At 51.6% G+C, this 12,814-nt stretch overlaps 1 non-coding gene across 1 annotated transcript; it reads left to right on the forward strand.

Moving 5' to 3' along the window:
• Positions 1–10,199: 10,199 nt before the first annotated feature.
• Positions 10,200–10,272, forward strand: TRNAT-UGU (transfer RNA threonine (anticodon UGU)). The gene has a single exon. It is a non-coding gene; the product is annotated as a tRNA-Thr (tRNA).
• The last annotated feature ends 2,542 nt before the right edge of the window (positions 10,273–12,814 follow it).

Raw genomic sequence — 12,814 nt, forward strand, 5'->3', positions numbered from 1 at the left:
GTTACCTCACCTCTGCAAATAGCCTTCAGAACTCATCAAAAAGTAAAAAGCAAGTTCGCTTGGAGCCAAGTGCCAGAAGCTGTATCTGAGAATAAGGTCTTCCTGACCGAACATTTCAAACCCTCAGGAGGAGGCTCAGGGAAAAAATGGGGGAAACCGAGTCGAGACCATCTCACCAACGATTGCCAACGAACTGCCTGCCGAAAGCCAAAGTCCAAGGAGCTTCTCTCCTGCAAGGTTTTGACGAGAACCTGTTTCAAGCCCGAAGCCACTAGAACCACCTGGAAAACATTAAAAATACACAGATTCTATTGGCCCAGGGTGGGCTCTGGGCATCAGTAGCTTTCAAATGGTCCCAGGTGGTTCTAACACGTAGCCAGAGCTGAGCCCCGATACGCTGCACTCAGAGAAGGAAGGATCTGTTAGCAGAGAGACTGAAAGAACGCTCCTAAACCACATCCCAGAGGACTGAGCCTCACCTGGGAGCGGGGTGTTATGTTCTTATTAGGTCTCTCGGGGCACCTTTGCAAACAGAAGATGTGTTGGTGGGTGGCTGGCATCTGGGCACTGAGAGGGCAGAGAGGTAAGTCCATGGCAGGGAGAAGGCAGCGGCAGGTGAAGACTGTCCGAAAATCGGCGGCTCACCAGCTAGGAGGTCAACCAGGCAGTCGCTGGCCGCCCCACAGGAAGGGCTTCTGCTCCCGGCCCCACTCCCGCGTGCCTGGTAGCAGCGTCCCCACGGCAGGAACGCCAGGGCACATTCACCAGACAGAGACAACATCTGCAGTTATTCATCGCTGGCTCCCCAGTGCCCACCGCGCACATGGGAGGCTCTCGATGAGCATTTGTCAAATGAGTCAAGAAACTGGAAAGACTTACAAGCGAGGATAGTCAGTGAATCCTCAGAATGTCAATAGGAGGGGAAGAACTCAGACACGGCGGCCACGGATACTCCAAAAGCGCCTGTGACGATTCATTCCAAGCAACAAGCATTTCGTCAGAGCAACGAAGAGCTAACGGCACTGTGCATTTTATTCACGGTGACCACTGTCCTGTAAAATGGTTTTATGCACCATCCAACCTAAGCTTCAGAGTAACCTAAAAAGGCAGAAACTAGGGGCGCCTGGGTGGCTGTGTCGGTGAAGCGTCCGACTTCAGCTCAGGTCGTGATCTCGCGGTTCACGGGTCCAAGCCCCACGTCAGGCTCTGTGCTGACAGCTCAGAGCCTGGAGCCTGCTTCAGATTCTGCGTCTCCCTCTCTCTCTGCCCCTCCCCTGCTCACGCTCTCTCTCCCAAAAATAAACAAATAAGTAAATAAACAAACCAACATTTTAAAAAATGTTTTAAGGCAGACAAACTAGTACATATTAATTTGAGTTTTGCAGATGAGGAAACTGTAGTTTATAAAGCAACTCGGCCAAGGTCAAATAGTGGGTAGGTGGTGGGGCTGCCTGATACAGGGTCTGTGCCCTCCCCACTCCACTGCCCCCTGGGTTTGCTGGATAAGGGACTCACAGCCGCAGGGAGAGTTGGGAGAAAGAGAGCACACACATCCACAGACCAGATCCTCTGCCCACCCAGGTACGGGGATTTGAAGGCAACAAGATGACCCTGTGGTGATTTGATGGAGCGACTTGTAAGTCCTTTGAGCCCTCCCAGATTTGGGAGACCAAGATGAGGTCACTGAGCTCATCTAGTTGATTCTCCCTCTCTGTGGAACCCCAAGAACCATTCCAGGGATCAGGGAACCAAGCTCTAAGCAAGACTCTGGGGAGAAGCATCCCCCACCTTGCTCAGGTCGGCCACCTCTCCACAGGAAGGGTCGATGCCCCTTGACGACACTTGATACTGGTCCTCAGAGCACACCCTGTGAACATGCTCCACTTGTAACCTGTCCCATCTGGCCCCACCCAAATCTTACATGCGTTTCAAGAACTAACTCCTTCCCCACTTTGTCCAGGAGCTTCCACGGACCACTCATGTGTCTCTCCCACAAGCGACACTTCATCTCTTCTTACTGTGAATTTGTGATGCTCGATAATACTCATTAACCTCCGTCCATGTTTGTCTTCCTCCCACACTGTGTTGTAATCCCCCGAGGGCAGGAACCACGGCCCACATGTCCTTGCCTTGCTCAAGGTTACCTAGGACAGCACTCCTTGCAGAAAAGATGCTTAAATAAATATGTGTTGATTAAGGCATAAACTTCACTAGGACAATTCACTGGAAAGCGCTCAGATCTGAGCTCTAAACCCAAGGACATTCTCAAGCTGCCTAATGAGAGACAAGGTCATCCTTGAAGACATCTCCACATCAGGGCTAATTACAGGTATGTTTCAGGTACTTACTAGGTAAATGCATCTAAGGCATCTAATAAGTACCTGAAACATAGTGTGCCCTTAGTAAATGTAAGTTCTCTAGCCCAAACCATCCTATCTGAAACTGATGACACTGAGTGGCCTGGTAGGGAACAGGCTGAGTTGACAAAAATACTTTACATCCCAAAGCTCAGAGATCCTGCTCCAGGAGGCTCAACTCTTGGGCAAAGTATGAAAAGACAAGGCGATCTCTGACTCTACAGGGTCCTGAAATGAGGTGTGGGAGACAGTGAGATGCTAACAAATCAGAAACGAGAACTATTTCAAGAACCACTTCCGACCCAAAGGTTTGACCTCAGAAGGGTGCTGGAGACTGTCTATCACTTTGTCACTGCAGGAAGGTGAGTGTTCGACCCTGAAGCATCACTGGCCCAGACAGCCCTGGTTTAATATCCCAGGGTTAGGGGTCTGACCTACTCTAAACCAAATGGGAGAAGACAGGGGCTCACTCGGTGGGGTCTGGCCCAACAGGTTCACATCCCCCTTACGTGTTGGCAAATTTCTTAACTGGCCATGAGGAAGGCCACCCAGTAGGACGCCCAATGAGCCCATGGCTATTCATAACATGGTGAATGTGTGCAACTCAGGATAAAAACAAAGCTCTGCATCTATGTGAAGGAGTGTATGTGCGTGTATGTGTGTCCTTGGGAGGATGGTTAATGACTGAATGAGAACTCATTGCATATTCTTTCCAGAGCAGCCTTGAGACACTTTATAATCTGAGGGAAAAGGCAGAAACTCTGCTTCTCCTATGGGGCAGGTGAATCTTCTCCCCACCTGCTTTCTCAGACAGACCTGAGTTGGTCTCCGGACTCTCCTGCTCACCTGTCAGACGACCGTCCGCAGTGGCCGGCCTTCGTTTCCTCAGCTGTACCCTGCGTGTGGTCATACGTGCCTGGCAGGTGTTTGCGCACATGAAACCAAGTGGCGGCAAATGCCCGCTGCTCCAACCACGGGCACCCCTGAGCCACCCCACCCTGGGGTGGCAAGTCTAGGCAGCCACAAGCAAAAGTGAAAAAGAGCTAAAAGGGCTGAAAACGGCATTTGCCCATGTCCCTTTGAGGTCCCTCCTCTGGGTGCAACACTCCCGCCGTCACACGGGGCTGTCTGACCCCTTCATTTGCAAGTGCTCTCAGATTCCAACTGTCCTGAGCTCACTGGGAGCAGTTTTTGCAAGCTCCCTGTCCCTTTTATCCCTACTTTACAGATGACGGCACCAAGGCTGAAACGCAATGACATTTCCAAGGTCAAAGAGCTAGTCGGTGGCAGACCTGGAATTCAACACCATTGGGCCCAAAGCCCCCCTTTCACCCCTGTTTTGCTCTGCCCCTTTCTACAGCGTATCTCGCTCCCCCTGCAACTCCGTGGGCGTGGCTCCCGGAACTCGGAGACCACTGGGCGGCTCAGTTGGTTAAGTATCTGACTTCAGTTCAAGTCACGATCTCATGGTTCATGAGTTCAAGCCCTGTGTCAGGCTCTGTGCTGACAGCTCAGGGCCTGGAACCTGCTTCAGATTCTGTGTCTCCCTCTCTCTCTACCCCTCCACTACTTGCACTCTGTCTCTCTCTCAAAAATAAGTAAACATTAAAAAATTTTAAAGAAAGAAAGAGAAAAAACAGATGCTTGTGAACTTGCACAGGATCCAGTGAGTTCAAATCCAACCCCATCAAGTGAGTGAGAGAGCCCCACGGAGACTGCTCTGGGCCCCCTGAGCAGCTCGATGGCCCCATCACCATGGCAACACCCAGATGGCACCTCCACCTTTTCCCTCCCATCCATTGCCTCCTGTGATCTTCTAACACACGTAAGGGAAGGGAGCCCTGTCCCAATAGGTGAACACTGAGGCCGGGAACAGTGGCACCTAAGCGTGGGGCCAGGCCTCTCCTCATTGGGAAAGAGCCAACCGCACAATGAAAAGGGTGTCCACATGACAACTGCACATTTACACGACAGTCATTAGAGAGGAACATCGGTGCCAAATCCCAGACCTATGGCTGAGCCCAGCTGGTTCTCATTCTCTTCTGAGGCCAGGCCTGCTGCGTGGCTTCATTTAATTGTGTATTTTTATCATTCGGTGTCTGTAGCCGGATGCCTGTGGGCAGTTAATGCCCTTCTCCATCAGTTCGAGCAAGAAAATGTACCTGCCATGGCAGTATTGGCTTCACTGGGCTGCTGACTTATTTTAAGTACTAAATCTTTCCTGTTACTATATTTTTCACTGTGGGGTGTGCGCGCTCCAGCACGGACATTAATAACGGGCGTCCGGGGCCGAGCTCTCCTCCGCTGTGAGAACGGAGCGCCACCTAGCGCCCACTCGCTCCACTGCAGCCAAAATCAACAACCGCGATAACCTTGACAGAGCTCTGGGCTCTTACCGAGAATTTTCACACGCATTCTCCTCGCCTCACGTATCAGGGCTCGCCTAGCAGGATGATACTTATCTTATTTTTTAAGATAAATAAGTTAAGACACAAGGCTCCAGCGAGAAAGCTGAGTCAGTTTTCCACTTGCCAGCCCGGTGTCAGACTTTCCAACGTTGGCGGCCGTCATTTATAAATGATGAGCTATGAGAGAGGAGACCTAATGAAACTCCCAGGTGCCCAGAGCACAACCGTGGAGAAAGACAGCCCTCCCGCGGGACCTGATGCAATCGTCTTGGCGTCATTTAAGCCTTTCATGCCAGCGTCTCTAAGCTTTAGGTGCAAGATTATCCTCACGGCACCTCTCAGGGGCATAATGCCAGGGGTCCTAGCACCTGCAGGTTGCCACAGGAACTCGTATGCAAAGAGGTAGAAATCCCATCCTCCGTGGGGACTGAAAGTAGAGATGCAGCTGTTTACTCTCCCCGGAACTCGCCACTCCCCTGTCTCATCAGTGCAAGAGCCAAGAATTATCATCCCAATATCACCCAACAGCTGTGGCCTTCAAACTCCCAATTATTTTCAGTTACCCAGGGCAGGGGTTTTTTGTCCTTGGTACCACTAGGTTGAATAACTCTTTGGGGGCAGGGGAGGGGTGGACCTGTCGTGCACACTGTAAACGTCTAGCAGCATCTCTGACCGATACCCACTAGATGCCAACAGCATCCCTCTCCCCACCCATCGTGACAATCCAAACATCTCTAGACATTGCCAAATGTTCCCTAGGGGTGCAAAATCACCCTGCTTGAGAACCACCATTGTTAGAAGGCAAGTCCACCAGAATATAAACATCATACTACTAACAACTCCTATTTCTGCTACCACTTAAAAGGTACAAATGACATTATTCTATTTAACCTTCACAATCAAGAAAATAATCTGTGTTGACTCTCTAAGGAAATATTTACCTTACAGATAAAGAGACTGAAGCCCAGAGAGGTTAAGTGACATGGCCAAGGTCACACAGCTGGTAGTGGAAGAGTTACCACTTAAAACCAGGCTTTTGTGACTCTGGAACCCGAGCTCGTCACCAGACCCTGGCACCATAGATCCCAGAGATTTCCAGAACAGTCTTCGTTCTTGACAGTCCTCCCAGAGTATACTGACACTATTCAAGTAATAAAGTCTAGATTTATGTTTAAAGGCATAAAAATGGTAGCCATTCCCCATAAGAACACCAATTCTAAGTGTCAGAGCTGAGGAGATTTTGCTGTAGGGTAATGGCGAGAGCCCTGGGTCCGAGTTCAGACCTTGGGGCCAATAATTGACTCCGGGGTCTTTATTTGGGGTCAATTATCTGAGCTCTCAAAGTCTCTGTGTATTCATCTACAAGATAAAAAGGATTGGTTAGATCAGGTTCTCAGATGTGGCTGCAGAATTTCTGGGGCTTGGGCAATGCCATTTTTTAAAGCCCCCAGATAACTAATGTGCACCCAGAATGGAGACCCACGAGTCTGGAAGAACTGTAAGACTCTCGAGTTGTGTATTTCTGCCCCAGACTGGATGGCTTCTTTTGTCTCTTCCCACCAGGATCAGAGGGACGCACAAGAGCTCTTTGGGGGAAGTTTTTTGGTCCCACAAGACTGTCCCAAAAGCCTTGAACAACCTCCTACGATGCCTTCAGTGTCTCAACTGGCATCCAGTCTCTGAATGAGCCATTTCCAGTATCACTGTACCCACCAAAAGTACGGACCCGCACCCCACTCTCCTCTGGCTGCTGGGGGTTAGAAACTCCTCCAAAACACCCAGGGGAGCAGGGAAAATGACAGAAGACAGCTGCGGCAATGAAAGACTATCCTCTTCCTGGCCTCGTGGAGCCCTTGCCTTGTCTGGCTTTAATAAGGTTCATTCTAATCCGTGGTCTTTCAAGAGGTGAGAGAATCTCCTGTTTCTGGACATGACTCACCCACTCCTATGTCAGCTCCCAAAGGAGAGTGATAACGTCTCACTCAGCAGGTGCTCTGGCTACAGAAAAGGGGCTCTGGGCCCTATGAGCCCCATGCTCTTTATCCCCTAGGTACGACTAGTAATAAAAGCAATTCATCCCGATTAAGTACCCCCCCAGATGCCAGGTGAAGTATTCACACGCATGGTTTCACTCACTCTTCCCACGTGCCCACACGAGATGGTATCATTGTTCACGTTACTTTCACCAACCTCTTCCTCGTCCCGTTTTACATGGAGGAAACCAAGCTGTCTGTATTCGCCGTTCATGCTCCCGGCCGCGGGCCCTGCGCTTCCACTAAAAAGCTGCGCAGCTCGAACTCGGGTGCTCGGGCGCCCGCGGGCCGGACCCTCCCCCGCGAGGGGGGCGGGGGGCGGCAAGGAAGGTGGGGCCGCAAACAAGGCTGAGAAGCAGCCTCCCGGGAAGTGAGCGGACTCTCAGGAGTGGGGGCCGCGAGGGACACGGCAGAGAGTGTTCACATGGGGAGAAAGTGGTCAGTGGGGTCAAGACCCTGAGGTCTTGTCTGCCTAGAGTGGGGCGGGCCCAAGCCAGAGGGGAAGTTGGGCGAGGAACAGAGGGAACCAGGGCAGACAAACCCCTGCAGCGGAGGGGTTTTCTTTCCTTTCCTCTCACTTTATGGTCTCTGTGGGAGAGACTCCAGTGCGGTAACAGCTGCTGGCAATGAGGGGTGGGCCTGGGTGGCTCAGCCTCTGACTCTTGATCTTGGCTGGGGTCATGACCTCACAGGTTCATAGGGTCCAGCCCTGCCTGCGGCTCCGCCCTGAGGGCAGTGGAGCCTGCTGGGGATTCTCTCTCTGCCCCTCCCCCTCAAAATAAATAAATAAGCTTTTTTTTTTTTTTTTTTTAAGCTAAAGGGAAGGGTCCAGTGACCCGGATGTTCCAGGGATTAAAGGGCGGGGCGTGTCTGGGTGGTTGAGTCGGTTGTTTCCGACTTCGGCTCAGGTCATGATCTCCAAGTTCCTGAGTTCGAGCCCCATATGGGGCTCTGTGCTGCCAGCTCGGAGCCTGGAGCCTGCTTCGGATTCTGTGTCTCCCTCTCTCTGCCCCTTCCCCGCTCATGCTGTCTTTCTCTGTCTCTCAAAAATGAATAAACGGTAAAAAAAAAAAAAAATTTAAAAACGGCGCAGGGGGATGGCTGGTTGGAAGAAGGCAGAAAGCTGGAGGGATCACTGCCTCTGGAGCCAGGCGTACAGCTCCTCCGCCCCAGTCCGAAGGAAAGCGAGAAAGAAGATGGGGATGGGGACCGCGCAGGTCCTGGTGGGCAGTACCTGAAGGGGAGGCGAGGCCCAGTGCGTCACCGTCTGCCCCCATGACCACCCCAGGCAGCACGACCCTATCGCCCCTCGGTACAGGTGCAGCCTTGGAGGTGCAGTAACTTCGGTGCCGCCAGCAGGGGGCAGAGCTGGGCTGGGAACCTAGTCCCTCCGAGGCTGAAGCCGAAGCACCCACTGCAGTTCGGCGGAGGGCGGCCGGGACCAGGTGTCCCCAGGTGTCCCCGGATTCGAACTGAGGTCTTGCCAGACCCCAAAGCCCAAGATCTTTCCCCTGCCCGCCGCCCCCTCGAGTTTGATCTGGAAAGGCTGGGGGCAGCCCACCAAATGGGACTTTGGGCTACTAAATTCGTTCTGCAATCCAGGTATCAAGGTAACGGGAGGCTAGGGGTGCATTTCCTCGATCTTTTTCCTCGGCCTTCGTCCCCCCGCCCCCATCCTCCCACCCAGAACAACCTGAACACCACCAGGAACCCCGTGGCACTGCGAAGTGGGAGCCCCTGATCCAAGGCCGTCCCTGAGCCGCTGGCGCACATTATCTCCAGACTCAGTCCCTCTCCCCCCACCTCTCTCTCTCAAAATAATAAGTAAACATTAAGGTAATTTTAAAAAAGAAAAGAAACAAAACACGGGGAGAAGCCGGCCATCTACCAGTGCCAAGGAGAGAGGCTGGGATGGATCCTCCCTCAGAACCTTCCAAAGGAAACAACCCTACCCACACCTTGCGTCGAACCCACAGCCTCCAGAAGCCTGAGACAATACACTTCCATTGCACCCGCGGGTGGTACTTTGTTAGGCAGCCCTAGAAAACTAATAACACTCTCCAGACCACCTCTGAGACGGGGACTAAGCCAGCTCTGATGCTCTTGGGAAAATGACACGAGGCGCTGAAATCAGGCTCAGATGTTCCACGCGGAAGAAGCCATGTAAAGAGAAACGGAGGTGCCAGCGAGGTTAGCCTGGGGGAGAGGAAAAGGTTGTTTACCAAAAAAAAAAGTGAAACTGAGGAGTTTGGCCTTTATCCTGAGTACAACAGAAAGCTCCTGGAGGGTCCTAGAGCGGAGGAAGAACAAAGGCCACGCATTAGGACAGTGAACCTCAGAGCAAAGGGCAGGGGAAGCAGAATAAGAAAAGCAGACACAAGGGTGTTCCCAAAATTCCAGCTGGGATGGAGAGGCAGTGGAAGTAGAGGGGAGTTGAGAGGCCGTCTCCCCCAAGCACTTGCATGATTTCTCCCGGCTTAGGACCTGAACATAGATGTCGTTCACTCAGCCATTTACTGAGCACCTATTACGTGCTACACACTGGTCTGGGCGTTGGCCGCAAGGAACTGACACGCTAATGGAGAGACAGTAAAGAATGATAGAGTACATTATCTAACAGGAAAGAAGGTTAACACGTTAGGGGGTAAACGGGACAGGATAAGGAGGATAGAGCAGTTTCAACGAGCGGGTCAGGAAGGGTTTGTTGAGTAAGTGAATGTGAGCAGACCCTTGAAGGAGGTAAGGGAGCGAGGCAGGCAGCCCGCTGGGCCAAATGACCTTCATTCTCTCCTTCACGCAGGAATGGGTCATGCTGTGACCGTAACTTCATTCCTTCGGTCAATAGTTCATTAAGCAAAAAAGAATGAGGTACAGTTTCAGGATCCCAATCATTAAAGAAAGAACAGGAACAGAGCTTTATTTATTCACCCTACCCCCGAAGTCTAGAGGTATGTGAGTACTCAACAGATACTGTTCAATCAGTTAATTCATCCATAATCAATAGCTTAATTTATGAGAAGCAAAGACCCCCCCCCATTTCCCTGTAAGTATTAAACTTGATACAATTTGTCATATAAACAATGAATTGGAGGCTTTTTTTTCACATGTAAAAGAACCACTCCTAATACGATCAGAACATGATTTCATTTTTACATTTTCCCTTCCAGCCCTTGTCTGTATGCTTAACTTACGGAGGTATGATTTCGTGTTTCGTAATCATAAGCCTAGGACTTTGAGACTTTTTTTAATGTTTGTCATATTGTAGGCATTTTTCTCCAGCAATTCATAGTCTTTATGATTATCACTGATAGTGGATGCACGAAGTCAGTTGTTTTCAGATTGCCAGCAAAAGCAACATTGCTTCCAATGTCCCTGGATTAAAGCAGGACAGGTAACGAGTTGGCTCCATAGCTCAGTGGTTAGAGCACTGGTCTTGTAAACCAGGGGTCGCGAGTTCGATCCTCGCTGGGGCCTCTTGTCAGCTTCTATTTTTTTTTTTTTTTTAATCCTCCCCTTCACGGACTACAAACTCCAAAATGGAAGAGCGGTTTCTGAAAACGTTACTTCTGGAGGATTAAAAATGACTCTTCCTGAAATGCAAATGATGGGCGTCCTTAAGGTGCTTTAGAGGCGACCCGGAAGAGAAAATCCTGGCCCGACACGAAGAGCAGGAAAAAGAAAAAAGAAAAAAAAAAAAAAAAAAAGCCGTCCTCGGCGACCCCAGAGCAGGAGACACGAGGCTCCACGGACTCGTTTTCAACGCCCCGCAAGCCGAGAACCAGCCGCGCGTTAGGAGAAGCTGGAAGGGGGAGGGGGCGTCCGCGGCGGGTTCAAGGGGCGGCGGGCGGGGCGGGCCCGGGACGCGGCCTGCGGGCGGGGGCGGGGGCGGAGCCGGCGCCGCGCCCGCGGTGACGCCGAGCGGCCGGCGGGCGGCGCTGCCGCGCCGGTTCCCGCTCGCCTCCCGGGAGGCTGGCGAGCGCGCGTCCCGCCGCCCGCCCCGCCCGGCCCGAGCGCGGCCAGCGTGGCCGGGGCGCAAGCGCGCGCGGTGGCCGCCACGTGGCAGCCGCGCCCCCGCGCCCGGCCCCGCTCCGCGCGCCTGTCCCCGCGGAGGGAGGGGGAGCGGCTCCCGGAACCAAACCGCCCGGGGCCGCTGGGGGAGGCCGCCTGGGCAGCCGCGGGAGTCTTTCCCGAGTACGCGGAATTTCCCCGCCCCGGCTTTCTGGTCCCACGTTTCCGGGCTGGGGCTGAGATCGGACTAGCTGCAAAGTAGCCGCTAGCCCCCGTGGACGCCGAGGGTCCGAAATGTGGTCGGCGTCGATTGGGTTGTTGAAAGAGTACAATTCACTCGGGTGTAGAAAATTTAGTACCAAAAAGAGAACCTAAGTTCTCCCATCAGTTAATTTTTGATTGCTGGCGTGTTGAAAGAATACCGGATGAAATAAAATACGTAATTACATTAACCTTACTCATTTTTCATAACGTGGCTACTAGAAAATTTGTAATTCGCCCCGGTTGCAGCTCCCGTGTGTTTCTTCCGTTAGGTGGTGCAGGTTTAGAGAGCCAGAGTCCTGTGACCTAAAGTTCAAGTGAATTCTTAACCTGCGCTCACACCAGGTGAACCGGTGGGCAGAGTCTCCTTCATCTGTGGGTCTCCCAGAGCCAGCACTGCGTTGGGCGAAAAAGTGAAGAATGGCAGTGGTTGAGGTGGAATTAAGTATCTCCCCAACCTAATGTTAAACTCCACAAGAGCAAGGGAATTTTTTTTTTTTTTTAATTTTTGTTTGAGTATAGTTGGCACATGTTGTTCCGTTCAGGTGCACAAGTGATTCACCTTCTCTATGCTGTGCTCCGCCCAAGAGTAGCTACAGACAGTATGTCTGTCACCATACATAAAACATTATTACAATATCATGGACTATGTTCCCTATGCTGTGCCTTTTATCCCCGTGATTTATCCATTCCGTAACTGAAAACCTACACCTCCGGTTCCCCTTCCCCCATTTTGCCCCATGCACCCTCCTCTCCTCCCCTCTGGCTCCCACCACTTTGTTCTCTGTATTTACGGATGTGATTCTGCTTTTTGTCTGTTTTTTAGACTCCACGTATGAATGAAACCATACGGAATTTGTCTGAAGAGAATGTATTTCTTCAGTTGAGTTAGCTTTGAAAATAACAGAGCTGTTAGACTTTCCATCTCGGCTTGCAGGATTTTAGCTCTGGAAAAACACACTCGTGCTTTTGTTGGTTTTCGGCCCTTCTGTGGTAGGGGTAGCTGCTGCTAGGGATGCTGCGGAGGTGACATGCTCAGAGCGCCCTGAGTAAATAGGCCCCCACTGGTGCGAAAAAGAAACTTCCATAATGATCACTTCTAGAAGGGTCAGCTCTTCACTGACACTGAATGCCTTTCTGCACAGCCATTTCAGATCCCCAAATACTGAAATACCGAGACTGCTTACTTCGAGTTATTTGGTCATCAAGTAACAGAATTAGTACGGAGAAAGATGCCTTTGAAGCATTCCAGTCCCTTCTCCCTCCAGCATGACCCGTCCTCATGCTTCCTTCCCCTTCCCCCTCCTCCAGCCGGTCTCTAGAAAGAGCAAGCATGTGCATGTGTGCCTTTTTCTGAACTTTCCTACACCTTGGCCTCCAAGGAAGCCCAAAACCATTTAGGCTATGACCTAGTGATTGTTCCCTCACGGGGCCAGCCTCTTTGTGACAGCTCGCAGGCATTGCCATCTTCCAGAAGATAAAGCCACTTTGCCAGAGAGGAATACGCTGCCTCTCCCCAGCTTCCTGGCATCTCAGGGATACCCATTCAGTTCCCTTCTCTAGACCTGCCAACCCTCCTATTCAAAACCCGTGTTCAGAAGGCCTGGACCCTGAAGGACACGGTCCTTTATTTTGACACAGTTCCCCCAGGGCTCAAAACACTTCCAGGTCAGACCCTATTTTTGCCACATGTCTTTGAAGAAAGATTGTATTTTTTTCCTGGAATGAGGAAAAAAATGAGGCGAGC

The sequence above is a fragment of the Prionailurus viverrinus genome, chromosome F1 (assembly GCF_022837055.1).
Source record: "Prionailurus viverrinus isolate Anna chromosome F1, UM_Priviv_1.0, whole genome shotgun sequence".
Classification (NCBI taxonomy): domain Eukaryota; kingdom Metazoa; phylum Chordata; class Mammalia; order Carnivora; family Felidae; genus Prionailurus; species Prionailurus viverrinus.